Source organism: Herpailurus yagouaroundi, unplaced genomic scaffold, assembly GCF_014898765.1.
Source record: "Herpailurus yagouaroundi ecotype Mexico unplaced genomic scaffold, PumYag 181, whole genome shotgun sequence".
Lineage (NCBI taxonomy): Eukaryota > Metazoa > Chordata > Mammalia > Carnivora > Felidae > Herpailurus > Herpailurus yagouaroundi.
This window is the reverse complement of record NW_024412412.1, coordinates 14,711,735-14,731,189: the sequence shown is the minus strand read 5'-3', so window position 1 is coordinate 14,731,189 and position 19,455 is coordinate 14,711,735. Positions and strand designations below refer to the sequence as shown.

General features: G+C 42.1%; 2 long non-coding RNA genes across 2 annotated transcripts in view; one reads left to right on the top strand and one right to left on the bottom strand.

Moving 5' to 3' along the window:
- Nucleotides 1–13,130: 13,130 nt before the first annotated feature.
- The window catches only part of LOC121039662 (uncharacterized), an 8,775-nt gene continuing 2,450 nt past the window's right edge, over nucleotides 13,131–19,455 (bottom strand). The window contains exon 2 of the long non-coding RNA XR_005794909.1: nucleotides 13,131–13,171. This is a non-coding gene — a long non-coding RNA (uncharacterized LOC121039662). The remainder of the gene's footprint in view (nucleotides 13,172–19,455) is intronic.
- LOC121039661 (uncharacterized) overlaps nucleotides 13,890–19,455 on the top strand; it is a 14,980-nt gene continuing 9,414 nt past the window's right edge. The window contains exon 1 of the long non-coding RNA XR_005794908.1: nucleotides 13,890–14,080. This is a non-coding gene — a long non-coding RNA (uncharacterized LOC121039661). The remainder of the gene's footprint in view (nucleotides 14,081–19,455) is intronic.

Sequence of the window (19,455 nt, the reverse complement as noted above, 5' to 3'; positions counted from 1 at the left end):
CACAGGCTTCCCCTTCTGGGAGGAGGTATGCAGTGTTACACGCCCCTTATTACATAAAATGACTGTAGGAAGAGAGTTTTTAAATGCCTTTTCATGACAAAATCATAATTTGGCAGCTTCTGCCAAGTTCTCAGTTTTTACTTTGGACTCTTATTAGCTGGTGAAGTCTCAGAGTCTGGGGATCACTGCATTGGTCACCTGGAACTACAGTCATGCGCTGTTTTTCAGTTCTCTCCCTTTCCTTGGGCAAAAGCAGACAGGGCCTCCAAGTATGTCGTGAGGTTCTAGAGATGCACTCGCATGGAGGTTTACCAGGACAGCAAAGGTGACACTACAGTAACGAAGTAATCCTAAAACCTCAAAGGCTTAATGGAGGCAGGCTGACTCTTACCTCTTCCTCACGTTACACGCCCAACATGGGTCGGCGGAGGGCCCTACCCTCCGTGATCACTCAGGGACCCAGGCTGGAGCTGCACCTCTGAAGACAACAGGAAACGTGAAGAGAAGCCTGGGCGGCCCGCCGGGGGCTGTGATAGCCGTGCCTAGAAGTGATGAACCTCCCTTCTACCCAAAGCTCTTTAGTCAGGCACATAGCCCCAGTCTAACAACAGGAGAGGATTTCCAGTATTCACTAAATGTTTCTGCCAAACCGGGACTGGACTGGGGAAAACAGGCAGATCAAGCAAATAAGGACAAGACTGCGAAGCATTCCGGTTCCCAGGTGAAGGTGTTAGTACCCTACCCTACAGGCACCAAAGAGGCACAAGGGAAAGACTAACACTTAAAAAAAATTTTTTTTAATGTTTATTTTTGAAAGAGAGAGAGAGAGGGACAGAGCATGAGGGGGGGAGGGGCAGAGAGGGAGACACAGAATCCAAAACAGGCTCCAGGCTCTGAGCCGTCAACACAGAGCCTGACGCGGGGCTGAAACCCATGAACCGTGAGATCGTGACCCAAGTGGGACGCCTAACTGACTGAGCCACCCAAATGCCCCGGGAAAGACCGACATTTAAAGTGTTGCTGTAGAGAATTTAAGCCAATCCCAGCAGTAAAGATGGATTTTGAGAAGGCACAGGGTGAGGAGGACGAGTTTAGAGGCTGGTGTTAACAGTCTTGGCATTTGGGAATAAGAGCTGTGTTAGTGTCGTAGAAGGGGAGTGAAAAGTAGAGACAAAGATCACATTTTCTGAAGAAGATGAATTACACGGAATGTCAGGATTGGAAATCCAGATTCTGGAGTCAAGAAGTGATGTGTGAAACCATGAGAGCCTGCCAAGGGAGAGGGGAGAGGGGTCCAGGCACAGTTTCCCTGCCCCTCGGCAAGCAAGCAGGGGTGATGGAGAGCAGGAGGTCGGCTCCCATGAGGGAGGCACGCTCTGAGAAGGCAGGATTTAGATCTGGGCATTCTCTTTTTTAGAAATTCCATATAAATCTAAGGATGAAAAATAAGGAGACTGAAAATTAAAGGCAAGATTTTTATTTCTGTATAAATTTGGGGCTTTCCGTATTTTCGAACTTAACCTGAAACGAAGATATGTTACCTTTATAATAAGGTTAGAAAGTCCTGGTGTTAGTTTTTACAAAGAAGAAAAAAAAAGTCAAGTTAAAGACAAGTTTCCATCTCCATCAATTGTAAAACCAGTCATTCTTCCCTGAAAATCACACACATTTTAGTCCTGTAACTCCCATCCTGGCACACATCTCCCACCCATGGGAACTGGATGTGATGGGTTTGCACGAGTGAATGCATCATAACAGACACACACAGAGACATAAACACACACAGCATTGTTATGGGAAATTCAATGATTCTGTCAGTCTTTATCAAATCACTCTCTGACCCATAAAGTGAATTAGATTTACTATTTAGAACAGAAAGCATCGCATCCACTGTATGGTCAGAGAAATTTTCCTTATCTAGTCCTTCCAAACTCTCTCCTCGGGCCACCCACCTCTGATCTTTATTTCATGAAGCTACTCTTTAAATGCCAACTGCAAAATATGAGCTATGAGGCACAAGACAAGTGTAACCCATTCAGAATATAAATGAACAAGCAAAATACTCTTACTGCCATTAAAAAAAAAAAAAGCTCAAAGTATGTACTCTACTGGTATAGTTAAGAGCCCTGTCTTCATATACGAAGGATGACACCCTATTAAAAACAGTGTTTTGCTTCATGTCTGACATTCTCAATCCATGGATCACTTTGGTAGTCTCTGATATCAACACCTATGATAAACATAAGTGATTAAAAAAAAAAATCATAGAGCAACCCGGCATAGTGGTGAAAAATACTGACTTTGGATATAATTGGATCAGAACGTAAAACCTGCTTCTGTCACTCAGTCATGAGTGACTCTGGGCAAGTCACTGAGTTCTCTGTGTCTCTGTTGCCTAACCTGTGAAATGTCAACAATGACTCCCACTACATAGGACTCCTGCAACTATTGAAAAGAGATAAGCGTGTTAAGTGCTTAGACCTATGCCTCTCACAGAGTGAGCCCTCCAAGGATGAGGGGTCCTCCTCAAACTTTCCTTATAGATGAGAAAATGAAGCCCCAAAGTTTCAGTGACAGGATAGGGCTCAGCACAGGCAAAGCCACCCCCATAGGACCCTGATCCCTGAAGCTCCTGAGGTGTGCCGGGAGATGCCCGCTGCTAAAAAGCAGAACATACTCAGGTTCTGTCAGTCTTGGACACCTGGGGTGAGGATGCACAGTGAGCCTGCAGAGACCAGGGCACCACGAGTAGCACACGGCCAAGACCTCAGCCAGCTCTGGCAGAGAAGCCAAAGAGGAAGACAGCTGTGGAGATGCCCCCAGTAGTCCCCTCGGTGGGATTCGCCCATTGCTCCGGGCACTAGGGCTCTATCACACAGGGCTTCAGCCATTCCAAGGCCAAGGCTGAACAGCCAACTCTTCTTCCTGCCTCCACTTAGCCAAGGCTTCCACTGCCTAGGGCTTGGCTCACTGCCTTTGTTCTGCTTCTCGAAACTTCCCAGGGGCTAGAGAATTGGCATGCATCAAAGGCATCTTATACGTATCTAAAGCATACTCATTATCTGAGAATTGCAATATGTCTTTTTTCATGGTGGAGGAGGTGCAGGGCCATGGCCAAAATGTTTCTGAAGCAACTGACCTTCGACGAAAGTCTGAAATATTCAGATCCACGCCACAGAAGTACAAAGGAAACTACTATAAGCAGTTACATACCAACAAACTAGACAACCTGGAAGAAATGGATAAATTCCTAGAAACATACAATCTACCAAGACTCATACCAAGAATCATAAAGAAACAGAAACTCAGAACAGGCCAATTACTAGTAAGGAGATTAAATCAGGAATCAAAAACCTCCAGTGGCACCTGGGTGGCTCAGTTAAGCATCCGACCCTCGAACTAAGCTCAGGTCGTGATGTCAGGGTCGTGAGATCAAGCCCTACATCAGGCTCCATGCTGGGTGTGGAGCCCGCTTAAGATTCTCTCTCTGCCCCTCCCTTGCATGCTCTTTCTCTCTCTCTCTCTCCCAAAACAAACAAACAAACAAACAAACAAACAAACCCTCCCAACAGACAAAAAAGTCTAGTACCAGATGGCTTTACTGGTGAATTCTCCCCAACAGTTACAGAAAAATTAGTACCAATCCTTCTCAAATTCTTCCAAAATATAGAAGAGGAAGGAATACTTCCAAACTCATTTTACAAGGCATTACCCTAACACAAAAACCAGACAAGGACACTATTGCAGGCCATATGCCTGATGAGCACAGATGCAAAATTTCTCAACAAAGTATTTTCAAACTGAACTCAACAATACCTTAAAATGATCATACACTACAATCAAGTGGGATTTATTTCAGGGATGCCAGAATGCATCAACATCCACAAATCAATCAACGTGATAAACCACATTAACAAAATGAAAGATCAAAATCATATGATCATCTCAATAGATACAGAAAAAGCATGTGACAAAATTCAACATCCTTTCATGATAAAAACTCTCAATAAAGTGGGTACAGGCATACCTCAGCATAATAAAGGTCATGTAAAACAAGCCCATAGTTAACATTTTACTCAGTGACAAAACACTAAAAACTTTTCCTGTAAGATCAAAAACAAGACAAGGGTGTCCACTCTCACCACTTTTATTCAACACAGAACTGGAAGTTCTAGCCAGGGTAATTAGGCAAGAAAAAGAAATAAAAGTCAAGAGGTAAACTGTCTCTATTTACAGATGACATAATATTGCATATAGAAAAATCTAAAGGCTCCATGAAAAAACTGTTAGAAATAACAAATGATTTCAGTAAAGTTGCAGGACACAAAAATCAGTTGCATATCTATATACCAACAATGAACTATCAGGAAGACAAATTAAGAAAACAATCTCAGGGGCACTTGAGTGGCTCAGTCACTTAAGTACTGACTCTCGGGGCGTCTGGGTGGCTCAGTCAGTTGGGCGACCGACTTCGGCTCAGGTCATGATCTTGCAGTCCGTGAGTTCAAGCCCCGCATCAGGCTCTGTGCTGACAGCTCAGAGCCTGGAGCCTGTTTCAGATTCTGTGTCTCCCTCTCTCTCTGACCCTCCCCCGTTCATGCCCTCTCTCTGTCTCAAAAATAAATAAACGTAAAAAAAAAAATTTAAAAAAAAAGTACTGACTCTTGATTTTGGCTCAGGTCATGATCTCACGGTTCATGAGTTCAAGCCCTGCATCGGACTCTGCACTAACAGTGCAGAGACTGCTTGGGATTCTCTCTCCTCCTCTCTGCCCCTCCCCTGTTCATGCTCTCTTTCTCTCAAAATGAATCAAGAAACATTAAAAAAAAAAGTTTAAAAAATAGAAAAAATAAAACAATCTCATTTACAATAGGATCAAAAAGAATAAAATACTTGGGAGTAAATGTAACTAAGGGGGTGAAAGATGTATATACACTGAAAACTACAAGACACTGATGAGACATGAAAAGAAACACAAATAAATGGAAAAATATTCTGTGTTCATGGATTAGAAAGCGTAATACTGTTAAAATGTTCATACTTCCCAAAGCAATCTATGGGTCCAATGCAATCCCTATCAAAATTCTAATGGCATTTTTCATAGAAATTTTTTTTAAAAATCCTAAAATTTGTATGGAATCACAAAAAACCCCAAATAACCAAAGCAATCTTATGAAGGAACAAAGCTAGAGACAGCACATTTCCTGATCTCAAACTGTATTACAAAGCCATGGTAATCAAATCACTGTAGTATTGGCATAAAAACAGATATATCAATTAATGGAACAATACAGAGACCTCAGAAATAAACCCATGCATATATTGTCAATTAATTTTCAACAAAAGAGCCATGAATATACAATTGGGAAAAGATGGTCTCTTCAGTAAAGGGACAGTCACATGCAAAAGAATGAAACTGGACCCCTATCTTACGCCATACACAAAAATCAACTCAAAATGGATTAAAGACTTTAACATAAGACCAGAAACCATAACACTCCTAAAAGAAAAAAGAGAGTAAGCTCCTTGACATTGGTCTTGGCAATGATTTTTTGTTTGTTTGTTTGTTTTGAAACGAAAAGCAAAGTCAACAAAAGCAACAATGAACAACTGGGACTACATCAAACGAAAAAGCTTCAGCACAACCAAGGAAACCATTAACAAAATGTAAAGGCAGCCTATGGAAAGGGAGGAAATATTTGCAAATCATATATATGATAAAGGGGTAACATCCAAAGTATACAAGGAAGCCATACAACTCAATAGCAAAAAAAAAGCAACCCAATTTAAAAATGGGAAACAAACCTAAATAGACATTTACTGGAAGACACACAAATGGCCAACAAATACATGTCAAGGTACTACCACCACCACCTCAGGGGAATGCAAATCAAAACCAGGAAATGCAAATCATACCTGTTAGGATGTCTATTATCAAAAAGACAAAAGAGAATAAATGCTGGCGAGGATACAGGGAAAAGGGAACCCTTGTACACTGTTGGTGAGAATGTAAATTGGTACAGTCACCTGAAGGTTCTCAAGAAATTCAAAACAGAACTGCCATGTCAGCAGCAACCCCACTTCTGGACCATCCAAAGGAAAGGCAAACAGCATCTTGAAGAGACACCTGTCCTCCTATGTTCACGACAGCATTATTTACAATATCTAAGAAATGGAAACAACCTAAGTGTACATGGACAGATGAACAGATAAGGAAAATGGACACACACACCACAGAATATTATTCAGCCTTAAAAAAGAAGGAAATCCTGTCATTTGCAAAAACATGGGATGACCGTGGTGGATGTTAATGAAATCAGCCAGAGAGAGAAAGACAATTACCACACGACATCACTTATAAGTGGAATTTGGAAGGAAGGAAGGAAGGAAGGAAGGAAGGAAGGAAGGAAGGAAGAAGGAGGAAGGAAGGGAGGATTAACTTGTGGAAACAGAGTAGAAAAGTGGTTTCCAAGGGCTGGGTGTGGGGGAAAAAGGGAGAGGCTGGTAAAACGGTACTAACTTTCAGTTGTTAGATGAATAGGATATGAGGGTCTAATGTATGATATGGTGACTACAGTTGTTAACATTACACTATATAATTGAAATTCGCTAAGAGAGGGGCGCCTGGGTGGCGCAGTCGGTTAAGCGTCCGACTTCAGCCAGGTCACGATCTCGCGGTCCGCGAGTTCGAGCCCCGCGTCGGGCTCTGGGCTGATGGCTCAGAGCCTGGAGCCTGTTTCCGATTCTGTGTCTCCCTCTCTCTCTCTGCCCCTCCCCCGTTCATGCTCTGTCTCTCTCTGTCCCAAAAATAAATAAATGTTGAAAAAAAATTAAAAAAAAAAAAGAAAAAAAAGAAATTCGCTAAGAGAGAACTTAAGTGTTCTCACCAAAAAAAAAGTGAGGTGATGGATACATTCATGAACTCAGTGGTGGGGGGTGGGGTGGAATCCTCCCCACAACATACACAGATGTCAAATTTTTACATGGTACACTTCTTAGAATTTTATTTGTCAATTATACCTGAATAAACGTGGAAAAATTTTCAGATCCTTATTTATTCCTCTATTTGAGAACATTAATTTGGACTATTCTGAAGTTGGCCACTGATTTCTCTGATCTGGTAACAAACAACTGTATATGCAGGTGATCAGAAAAAGAGCAACTCCTCTATTTCAAATTCTGTCTAAAATAAACCACTCACTGATTTTTTTTTTTTCAGTAGGAAACGTCATGGACTGGAAATTTCTCTAACATAAAATAATAGTAATTATATGATTCCAGGAAGCGAGCAATACCACTTGGGAATTTTGAAACAGTTGTCCATTCTACCAGTCCTCACTGATTTCCTTTGACTATCTTCAAAGACATTTGATTTTTTTCAGTTTCAAGTATATTCCATGTAAACTTATATGCAATAAACTGAGTCAGAGAGGATCTGTAATCCAATGAAAATCCATATGGGCAATCTCAAAAGGCAGGAATCGGGATGTGACTTAACAGGGGAACATGGAATCAGTGGAGAAAGACTGCACACTAAAGTTGGACAGGCAGGCGCTCAATGAATATTCCACGAATACGGCTGGGACATGGGGTGAACACACAGTCCAGAACTCAGGAAAAAGGGTAAGACCAAGTCACCAGGGACCGAAAAGCTTGATGGGGCACAAGGTACATAGTGAGACAGGGAATGGGGGGCAGAGATCCAGTCAGAAGAGGTGCGCAGGCAGCTCCCGGCAGGCCTGGGCTCCAGGTGTCCCTCCCTCACCCAGACATAACCATTCACTTGCCCTGGCTCTCAGTTTTTTGCCCACCAAGCAACCTGCTGGTAGTTTAGTTAAATTCTCAGGTCAAATTCCAACCACAAAGGAAACAGGGGCAGCATAAGCATTCTGATCCCCAGAAAAAAAGAAGTATTTGGGAAGCACTGAAAAATGTTAACTGTGAAACAACTTTAGAATCAGTACTGAGAAATCTCTATCTCCTCCACGTTGTTTCTTCTCATACTCCATCCAGAATGCCTATTGATTTCAAAAGTAGCTATGAGCTTCGGGAAACAATTTGTAGGAAGATTCATGACAACAAAATATCTGAGTCTCGACTCCAAAAACTGCTCTCCTTTTAAACACTTGGTGCATCTGATTTCCTCCATGACATAATCTCTCTTAATCCCATTTAAAATCACAGTTCCTGTTCGCTTTTCAAGAACTGGGTAAAATAAACATTTCAGAAGACATGACTGTATATCAGCTTTGGCTACCATGCTTCTTGACAGAATTGCTTCACTGCCTAGCATGGTATGGCCTTCTAACCACAGAATCCTTTGTAGCAGCGCATTAGACACACAGGAAGTAAGACATGCATCACAGTCCATATATGTGAAGTGTAACATTTAGAAAGTCACTGCTCCGGCCCTGAGCAATGTTAATTACCTTGCTCCTGGCATGGAAAATACTAAAATGACCTGCACAATGAGGATGTCAAACTGTCTTTCTTAATCCAACACCTGCACTGGAAATGCTAGGAATCCATGACACTTACAATTAAATACCTAAGATTACCAAACACAAGTTCAGGCAGGGCTAATTTAGAAATTATTGTCAAGACTCACTGAGAACAGTCATAATTTAGAAGGGAAAGAAAAGTTTAAAAGAGAAAAAAAATCTCACAGGGGGACTATGTCCACGGTTTCCCCATTTGGAAACTGAACTGAAAGCAGAGACGTTTCCTCTATTTAGACTAAGACTCAAAAAGGTTAAAAGACACTGTGATTAAGAAGCATCTGTGGTACTGAGCCATTTCCAGAGAAGACTGCTATTTCTACGAAGGAGGAGGAGGAAAATCTAAATACTTGATATCCTTTCTTTCCTATGTCTTGGCAAAGAACAAAGAGTTCACCTCTAACATCTTGCGTCAAAGTGGAGTTTTTGCTTGACACTCGTGTTGACTTTTTTCCCCCACGTGGAATAGAATCAAGGCAGGAAGTAGTAAAAGACGGACGTGAGGGAACCAAGATCTGTTCTGAGACATACTCAGACTCGAGAAGCCTCGAGTATATCCAAAGTCATCCTTTATAAGAGAAAAAAAGAAAAGAAAAGAAAAGAAAGAAAGAAAAAAAAAACACCTCACACTTTTTATCTCTTATAGAAGACACTTTTTCTTCAATCCCTGACCTGGCTATGTGAAAATTCTGTGACCTGTTTCAGGAGATTGTCTATAGGAAATATTAGTAATCAGAATATGGGCAAGTAAGGGAGTTTTGAACAAGATATGACTGATGTAAGCCAAAGTACGGAACGAAAGGGAAGATTAATTTAAGAACATTGCATGCAGCATAATGACAAACTAAAACCTGGCCAAGATCAGATAAATTTTCTTAGGAGAGGAAAAAAAAAAAAAAAACCCGTGTATGAAATCATAAAGTTGAGTTTTCAGTTCAGTAGCTCATGTTTGGACAGTGGCAAGTTCAGGCTCATTACGAAGGTGGGTGTGGTGCTGAAGTGAGGTGGGTGAAGGGGGATTAGAACATGAAACCACTTGGCATCTGTTAACCAATGACAGTTCCATAAAGGTCTAGGAAAACAAACAGGCTGAGGGAGGCATGACAGGTGTGAGAGGCCAGCCTTGTTTCTGAGAGTTTTACACGCAAAATCCCAACAAGGAAACACAAAACTGGACCCACCTGCTCTCCTTAGAGGCCTTCTTCACTGAAGAGGCGACCGGACTTGCAACACACGAAGGTTGGGGCCCTGGCAGCCAAGCAGCTACCTCCCCATGATAAACCATTAAAATGTAGTTGCTACTTGTTTCTGACATTCCTGTGACCACTTTAAAGACACAATCTCTTGGTTTTGCTCCTCAGATTACCAGCTCAAATATCATAAACGCAGAGCGTACCTGGGGTGGCACCACAGAGCGCAGGGTTAGTTTCTTGGGCGGCCCCAGCTGTCTCTACTGGAGCTGCCTTCATGACGTTTCCTTCCTCTCTGCCTCCAAACGTGTCGGGGATCTGCATACGACACCCGCAATGGAGGTGACACGGTCATAGTGTGTGCACGGGATCTTGTGTGGGCCCCGGGCCCCTCTCTGCAGGTGCAGGGGGAGCGCTCCTCTGGAGGAGTCACTGAGGGGGTCAGTCATCAGGGGAGGGAGCCCATCTTCCAACTCCGAAGCTGGAATTTGGAGGGACAGCCTCAGGTCGGACAGAGAAAGGGGCCCTCGTTCTCTGGGCCAGGGGTCTTGGGGATGAGCACACTCTCTGAAAACAAGCCAAGAGCTGGACCTCAAGAACCCGGACAGGGCGACCCAGGTTGTGCCAGGTCTTTGGAGCTGGAAAGTAATTAAGCTCAGCCTTTGAAACGAGGGCTGTTCTAATGCTCACATGTACTTTGCTTTCTTTTCCATCGGCTTCACTTTTTGACAGTGTTTGAAGGGCCCCAGCCTGCTGTGGCTGTATTAGAAGGGACACAGAGAAGGCAATGGTGTCCAAGCTCGGACAAGGACTTTTAAGTATGCACAACACGGCTCTGGGGCCAGGCACGGCAGCAGAGCTCAATGAGATGAGAACTCCAGCAGAAGTTAAATCCTTTGCGAAGGAGGCCCAGCTATCCCTCTCTGCACTGAGGTTCTCCTTCTGGGACCAGAAGCCTTGATTCTGGATTTGGGATTCTGATTCTCGGTTCTGGATTTTGTTTTATGAGGGAAGTGGTGATCTTCCGTTTCAGGCTCTTTCCCTGACCTCCTAACAAAACCTGCTCCTAAGGGGGGAAAATCAGAACTATTTATTGAGCAAACATGTATTTAAGGCTTACTGGGTACCAGGCTCCGGGTAACGTTCTGGAGGCTACAACACAGTGGTACTTCAGTCCTGCCCTCAGGGAGCTGAGACTCTCACCGGTGAGTGCTACCTCCCCAAGCTAGTTCTAGTCTAAGACTTATCTCTGACTGTAAATGAAAACATTTTATCCTTCCTTATGGGAATAACTGATATCAGCAAGAGTTTGGGGCCAGTTTTCTGGACCTTTAGGTCTTTGCAAGGCCAATTTTGGGTGCAGATCCTAGCTGACCATATTCTTGTTCACTGCTCTGCAGCCCTAATCAAATGACAGTGTTTAGCACATTACTAGGTGACTTGATCTGTTTACCTGTGAGTAATTAACAGGCAGAAACTTGCTGCACCCCACCTGCCAAGCTCTTAACTGTACCAAGTTTAAATCTCCTAACAACTGTAACAATATCTTGCTCACTAACAAATTTAAATTAACACAGCGTACACAACAGATTGGGGTAATAAATTACATTACATTACAACGACTTTCCTAGCCTATGGTAAGATAAATATGCCAGGAAAGTCTTATTCTGAAAGACCAAGCTAAAAAGTAATGGTTTCCCTCCAGCACTCCCTCTGAAAGGCAACGCGCAGACTGGAAGAAAAAGAAGAACTTGAAAATAAAACACAAAGGTATCATCACTATAGATACACATGGAAAACCAGGAAATCGCATCCTCCTATGGGGAGGAAGTCTAAACTTCCATGTCTTCTGTGAAAGCCTTCCTATCTTTCTTACAACACCAGGGCTCTTTTGGCCTCAGGCTCAATGCCCAAGCCACAGATATTTCAGTGCTTACAAAATACTGTAAAGTTAAAAGAAAAATTAACTGCCCAAAAAATACAAAACTAAAGCCACATAACCGAAATTAATTCAGGCTCAACTATACATCTATTAATGCTAGTTGCTAATACAATACAAAGTACCAGACGGGGGTGGGGGGCAGGCGGGGGACTTGAACAACAGAAGTGCATCTCCTTCCAGTTCTGGAGGTGGGAAGTCTGAGACTGAGGGGTCAGCAGGGTGGGTTTCTCCTGAGGCCTCTCTCCTTAGCGTACAGATGGTCGTCTTCTCTTTGTGTCCCCACCACCATTTTCTCTGTGTGTCTTTGTGTCCTGATCTTTCCTTTTCCTAAGGACACCAGTCACATTGAGTTATGACCCAACCATATGACCTCATTTTACCTTAATTACCTCTTTAAAGGCCCTGCCTCCAAAGACAGTCACATACTGAGGTCCTGGGGTTTGGAGCTTCAACATATGAATCTTGAGGATACATGCTTCAGTCCGTGATATTTATAAAATACATTATGTCCATACGATTATGAAATCTAGAATTCACCAATGTTTTTATTTACTTGAAAAAGTTTGTAGGCTAAAAGTTCTTAGTTCATAAGAATTCTTGGGTGTTCTCAATGATTCCTTAAAAATTATGCCCAACTTGGGGTACCTGGGTGGCTCAGTCGGTTAAGCTTCTGACTTTGGCTCAGGTCATGATCTCACTGCTTGTGAGTCTGAGCCCTGCCTAGGGCTCTGTGCTGACAGCTCAGAGCCTGGAGCCTGCTTCAGATTCCGTGTCTCCCTCTCTCTCTGCCCCTCCCCAACTCGTGTTTGTGCACGCGCGTACGCATGCCCTCCCTCTCTCTCTCAAAAATAAATAAACATTAAAAATTATTCTCAACCGTAAATTAGATAAATTACTTGCAGGTAAACGTTCACGGAAGTGATGACTGCTTCGGTCTCCCAGCAGTCTCTCTACTCGTACCCTTGACCCTCTATGGTCTATTCTCAACACAGCAGCCAGAGGAGTCCGTGTAAATATAAGTCAGGCCATGTGAAAGCCCAGAATGCTTTCCACTCCCTCGGTAGAAGCCGAGGCCCCAAACCCAGCTACCCAGCCTGTGATGTTCTGGCTTCCCGCTCCCTTTCAAGCGCATCTGTAGCCCGAGCGCCCCCTCGCCCCCTGGCCCCGTCACGTGGACCTCCTCGCAGTTCTTCTGTTTTGGGGTGCTCTTGCCTTGACAATTCCCAGCCCCTAGATGGAACACGCTGGACTCCCTGACCCCCTTCCAGTCTCGGCTCAGCTCTAACCTTCACTAAAAGGCTCATCTCCACCAGCACACGGAGACGGTCTGCATCCCTTCCTTGCACGTTCCAGATCTCCCTACCCCAATCTGCTCTTCCCTCCTCTTCCCACCTCTACCGTGCCATCTGCTTATTTTGCCCATCAGCGGTGCTGCTCCCCCCCGCCCGCTGCCCGCTCAACGGAGGCCCCACGTTCTCCTAACCGGTGTATCCCGCTTACCTGGACTCCGGTCTGCCACGCGGTCGGCGCTTGAGAAGTATCTGTTGAATGAATGAGTAGATCAGTGAATGAAAAGCACCAAATTCTTTTCAACAATACATCAGAAAGTGGTGTTTAAGGTAGGATATGGAGGTTTTATGTGTTTTTTTTTTAAAATAAAACTTTTACGAATCCTAACAAGCCAGTGTATCATTTTCTGATCTCTGAGACAACCAATCCTTTTTCTCCATCTTAATAACCCCAGGGTTCACGTCTTTCCCTTAGGACCTGGTTATTTTCTGGACAATTTCTAAAAGAAAACAACTTTCCACAAAAATCCCCTTCTGGAGCCGGACAGCCTGGATTTGTACCCTGGCTTCGTTTTCCTCATGTGCCCGATGTGACAGTAGCTCTCCCATGTGGCCACGTGAGGATTAAAGGAAGTAATTAATGCCAAGTCCCTAGAACAGTGCCAGGCATATAATAAGAAATATCTAAGTCTTAGCTACTTTTCTTCTCAATATTACTGAATCACACAGAAACTGGTTTGCGAAATATACACTGTATTACCTTAACTCGGTTTTAAATTGTATTGACCAGCTTAACCAAGAAATAAAGCAAAAACAGAAATAAAAGTTCTGTCTATGTGTATCACACAAACTAACTGAACAGGTTTTCAGCAAATGTGAAATGATCTGACTTAAACCTAGCCTCCATGGCATGGTAAAAATTCGCTTTGGAAAAACGCCAAAGGAAACTTCAAAACGACAGGCAGTCTTTGTCCAGACCAGCAGAGACCCAGCGTAACAAAAGTCGCCTTGAACTGAAAATTAAGAGAGACGTGCTACAAATATTAAGATGCCACTGACAGAGAAAATCGGACACATTTTGAACCTAAGCCTTAAACTGCAAACCGCAAGGGCAAACACTCCTGAGTGTGGACGCTGAGTTCCTTTCTAGCTACTTTTCACGTGAGTAACTCCACGCAGGCTGATTCAGGTGAGAGAGAACGACCTGTTAAATAATGGCTAGTGTTCCCACAAAGCAACTCCGGGGAGATCGTGTAGCAGGTAAAAGTAAATCAGTCCCTTTGGCAGGGGAAAAGAGTGAAATTATTCATTCAACGTGAAGTCTGAGGAGACTTAAGGAAAACTGGTGAAGCACGGGCTTTTGGGATATGAGGTCAACTCACAAGTAGGGGAGAGATTTATAACAGAATTTTAAAATTATAAGTGACTTTAAAGATGATTATTTTGCAGTTGAGAAAAATTAAGAAATTGAGAGGTTAAGTCCATAGCAAAAAGAAAAAAAAAATCTCTCTTGAGAGACCCTATAATGTAAGGATAAAAGATTAAAAACATATTAACCTATGATGTCAAAGAGAGTAGCGAGGGGCTATCTGCAGATAAGTGATTTCGACACAATTCTGTGAGGTGGAAGCCTGTGGAAAAGTGGTAAAGGGAGCAGGTGAGGTGGAGGGAGGCTCAGTGGAGCTGGTGCTCCCTCAGGGGCAGGCTCAGTGGAGCTGGTGCTCCCTCATGGGGAGGCGCAGTGGAGCTGGTGCTCCCTCAGGGGCAGGCGCAGTGGAGCTGGTGCTCCCTCATGGGGAGGCGCAGTGGAGCTGGTGCTCCCTCAGGGGCAGGCGCAGTGGAGCTGGTGCTCCCTGGGGGGGGAGGCACGGTGTAGCTGGTGCTCCCTTGGGGGGGCGCAGTGGAGCTGGTGCTCCCTTAGGGGGAGGGGGAGTGGATCTCAGTGCTCCCTCAGGGGCAGGCGCAGTGGAGCTGGTGCTCCCTCAGGGGCAGGTGCCTCAAACAGAGAGGCTGCTTGCCCGGCAGAACTCCTCAGAAGCTTAGGGCTTGGAGACGCCAGTGCGGCAAAAGCAGGAGTGAAACTTGAAGGTGAAAACAAGTGGATTCTTTAACGATAAGTAAATTAAGCAATCACCGTCCCTAGCTTCTCACACAGAATGCTATTGCCGAAGCATTCCAAAGCTGACAGATGAGGTTCCTTTTTTAGAAAAGCAAGTGGCCACCTCCACATTCTGGCTTTGGTGGACTCCCAGGACGACAGCTGCCTCCTTGCCTGATGGCCCTAAAACAAAACCTTACCCAAATATACAAAGCTCCCAAGCTACATTTAGAATCTTACTCTTAAATATTAATGGTCAACCTGGGAGCAATAAAAAAGTTTGAAAAAGAGAGTTTATGATAAGCAGACAGAAAATACGATCCCCAAAGGAAGGGATAATGTGGGGAGTAGGAAAGAACTAAATAAACACAAAAACTCTGGCATTCTCCAAAAAATTGAAGAATTATATCACATCTATAAAATGAAAGCAGGATGTTTTGATAAAGGGATGGGTATGAAACAAGATAAAAATTCTTACAAATTAAAAATACAAGACCCAAGAGGAAATAAATCAATAGGGTAATTGGAAGAAGGATTAAGAAAATCTCCTAAAAAATAAAACTGATTGACAAAGAGATGGTATGAAAAAAATAAGAAACTAAGAGAAATAATACATGATATCCTGTGTCTAACAAATAGGGGTTTGGGGAGGAAAGACTACAAAAAATGGAGGGGTGAAAATCAGCAAAGATATAATACAGGAAAATTTATGAGTTGAAAAATAAAAGTCTCCATGTTTAAAAAGTGTACTTTAATAAATTAACAAACGAAGAAATGAAAAAAGTTGCGTCTGGCACATAATGAAATTTCAGAATGCTATGAGAATAACAAAAAGAATCTAACAACTCTTGAGAGAAAAATCAAGTAATGTACAAAATATGAAACATCAGAAGCCACATTGCAGGTGAGGGTTAAGTATATTTAATCTGGATTTAGGCAAATAATCAGTTTTCAGGTTGAATCATAGACACTTTCAGACACAACAATCTGGCGTTACTTGGAGGTACGCTAAAGTTAAACAGAGAACTGAAAAAGAAAAGGCAAGGGGAAACAGAGGTTGAGTCAAGGTGCAGAGGGAGGTAGGTTAAGGAAATGTCCATGTAGCAGAGAAATTAACCTAGCTGGGACCAGGAATATCAGAGCTGTGAAGGAAAAGGTTTTTTTGGAGAATATGGGGCACAACAGAACACTTAACATTTGAGAGCATTTGAAAACCTTGAGAACATAATAAAGGCATGCAATGCAAAGTAATAACGAGAAACTCAAGGATAAACAAAAGTTCATATACAAAAAGAAATCTCACATGTGACTTTGTGACTATAAAAATTGTAGTAAAATGCACATAACATAAAATTCATCATTTTAACCATAAAACACTGGGATTTAGTATATTCACAAAGTGTACAAGCCACCACCTGAACCTACAGCTGATCCTTGACCAACTCAGGTTTAAATTGTGTGGGTTCACTTACGTGTGGATTCTTTTCAACAAATACAGTAAAGTACTGTAAATGTATTTTCTCTCATGATTTTCTTAGTAACATTTTCTTTTCTCTAGTTGACTTTATTATAAGGATACAGTAGAAATACATAGAACATGTAAAACATGTGTTAATCTACTGTTAATGTTATCCATAAGGCTTCTGGTCAACGGAGACTATTAGTAGTTAAGTTTTGGGAGAGTCAAAAGTTATACGCTAATTTCCAACTGTGCAGGGGATCAGAATCCCTAACCCCTGCATTGTTCAAGGGTCAATTGTAGGTTCAGGATTTTTTCAGCACCCTAACAGAAAACCCCATTCTCATTAATTAATCACCCCCAGCTCCCTTCCTCCCAGTCCCTGGCAACCACTTTTCTGCTTTCTGTCTCTATGGATTTGCCTATTCTTGGTATTTCACATAAATTGAATCATACAATATATGGTCTTTTATGTATGACTTCTTTCACTTAGCATAATGCTTTTTTTTACTTTTATTTTTTATTTTTTTAATATGAAATTTATTGTCAAATCAGTTTCCATACAACACCCAGTGCTCATCCCAACAGGTGCCCTCCTCAGTGCCCATCACCCACTTTCCCCTCCCTCCCACCCCCCCCCCCACCATCAACCCTGAGTTTATTCTCAGTTTTTAAGAGTCTCTTATGGTTTGCCTCCTTCCCTCTCTGTAACTTTTTTTCTTCCCTTTCCCTCCCCCACAGTCTTCTGTTAAGTTTGTCAGGATCCACATAAGAGTGAAAACATACGGTATCTGTCTTTGTCTGTAGGACTTATTTCACTTAGCATCACACTCTCCAGTTCCATCCTCCATGTTGCTACAAAAGGCCGTAGTATTTCATTTCATTCTTTCAAAGTTCATCCACTTTGTGTTGATGTGCTGGTACTTCATTTCTTTTTCTGGCTCAATAGTATTCCATTGTATGGAAACACTGTATCTGTTTAAACCTGAGGGCCATTTGGGTTGTTTCCACTATTTGGGTACTGTGAAGACTCATACTATGTACAAGTTTCTGTTCCAGTCCCTGCTTTCAATTCTGTGGGGGTATATACCCAGGAATGCAATTGCTAGATCATAATGGTAATTCTGTTTAACTTTTTTGAGTATCTGCCAGGACATTTTTCAAAGTGGTTACACAATTTTCCATTCCCACTTATGAAGGACAAGGGTTCCGATTTCTTCACATCTTTGTCAACACTTGCTATTTTCCATTTTTAAAATAATAGACACCCTAATGAATTTCAAGCAACTTCTCATTGTGGTTTTGATTTTCATTTCCCTAATGACAAGTGATGTTGAGTGTCTTTTTCATGTACTTATTTGCCATTTGTACATCTTCTTTGGAAGAACGTCTATTCTAGTTGCCTATCCATCTTTGAACTGGGTTGTTTGGATTTTTGTTGTTAAGAGTTCTTTATATATTATGCACATTAATTTTTATCATATATATGATTTGCAAATATTTTCTCCAATTCTGTGGGCTATCTTATTCTATTAATACAGTTCTTTAGTGCACAATTGTTTTTAATGTTGATAAAGTCCAATTTACCTATTTTTTCTTTTGTTACTTGTTATTTTGCTGTCGTATCTAAGAAAGCATTGCCAAATCCAGTGTGCTGAATATTTCCCCTGATTCTTCTAAGAATTCTATAGTTCTTACATTTGGGTCTTTGATCCATTTTGAGTTAATTTTTGTACAAGGTGTTAGGTAAGGGTCCAATTTCATTCTTTTGCATATGGATATACATTTGTTGGAAAGACTATTCCTTCCTTCATTAAATAGTGATGGTGCCTTATCAAAAATCAACTGACTATAGATGTATGGATTTATTTCCAGGATCTCAATTCTGTTCTATTGATGTCTATTCTTATGCCAACACCAAACTTTTCTGATTACTGTAGCTCTGCAGTAAATTTTGAAGTCAGACTGTTTGAGTTCCCTTTGTTCTTTTTCAATATTGTTTTTTCTATTCAGGACCCATTGTCATGTTATATAAATTTTAGGATCAGCTTTTCCATTTCTGAAAAAGGGGGGGGGTACATTGTGATTTTGATAGAGATTGTTTTGAATCTTTCCGTAAGAAAGTATATGTTGCTGTGGCTGGGTGGAGTGTTCTGTGTATGTCTGTTAGGTCAGTTGGCTTATAGTGTTGCTCAAGTGACTCTGTGACTTTGTGTGAACAATAATTACATATTCATAACAATGAAAACACTTGCACAGGTACACTCCAGCCTGGCCTGTAGCCTGAGCCTGTTGATCAATCCTCCTGAGAAATTCTACAAGAGACAAGTGGCAAGGGTAGGCACACAGCTGACCACAGATGAGTGAAGCAAAGTTAGAGCAAAAGATTAAATAACAGACAACAGAAATTGAGTTGGGAGTTGTATACATCAAAACCCCCTCCAGCAATAGTCACTGAAAGAACATTAAGTAGAACAGAGAGAAACCCACTCATCCAAAACTCAAAATTACATAGCTTACTCTCTGTTTGAGGATGAATAAACAGAAAATAACCAACATAGTTTCTATGGAAAATAAATGTGGAACACTAGGGACAGAATGTGATTTTTAATGATACTGGAGAAAAAGAATTTATTACAGGAACCACAAAAACAGCGGGCCCTTCCAATAGAATTAGAAGAGTAAACAGGATGAATTAGAACAACAAAAGAAAGACCTGACGACAAGATAAGCTGCAAGAACAAGCTGAAAATAAAGTGGAAAGGAATAGATACAAGCCATAACTTCAAAATTATAATTACAATTGTAGAGTTAAAATCTGAATTGGAGTCAGTAAAGAGAAATGTTTTACTAACACCGCCTATCTTCTCTTAACCTGTTTCCATTTCCACACAGGGACATTTCCTGCCTCCCCCCCCCCCTTTTTCAGAAATGGAAAAGCTGATCCTAACGATCTACGGGTCGTTTGACACCCTAGAG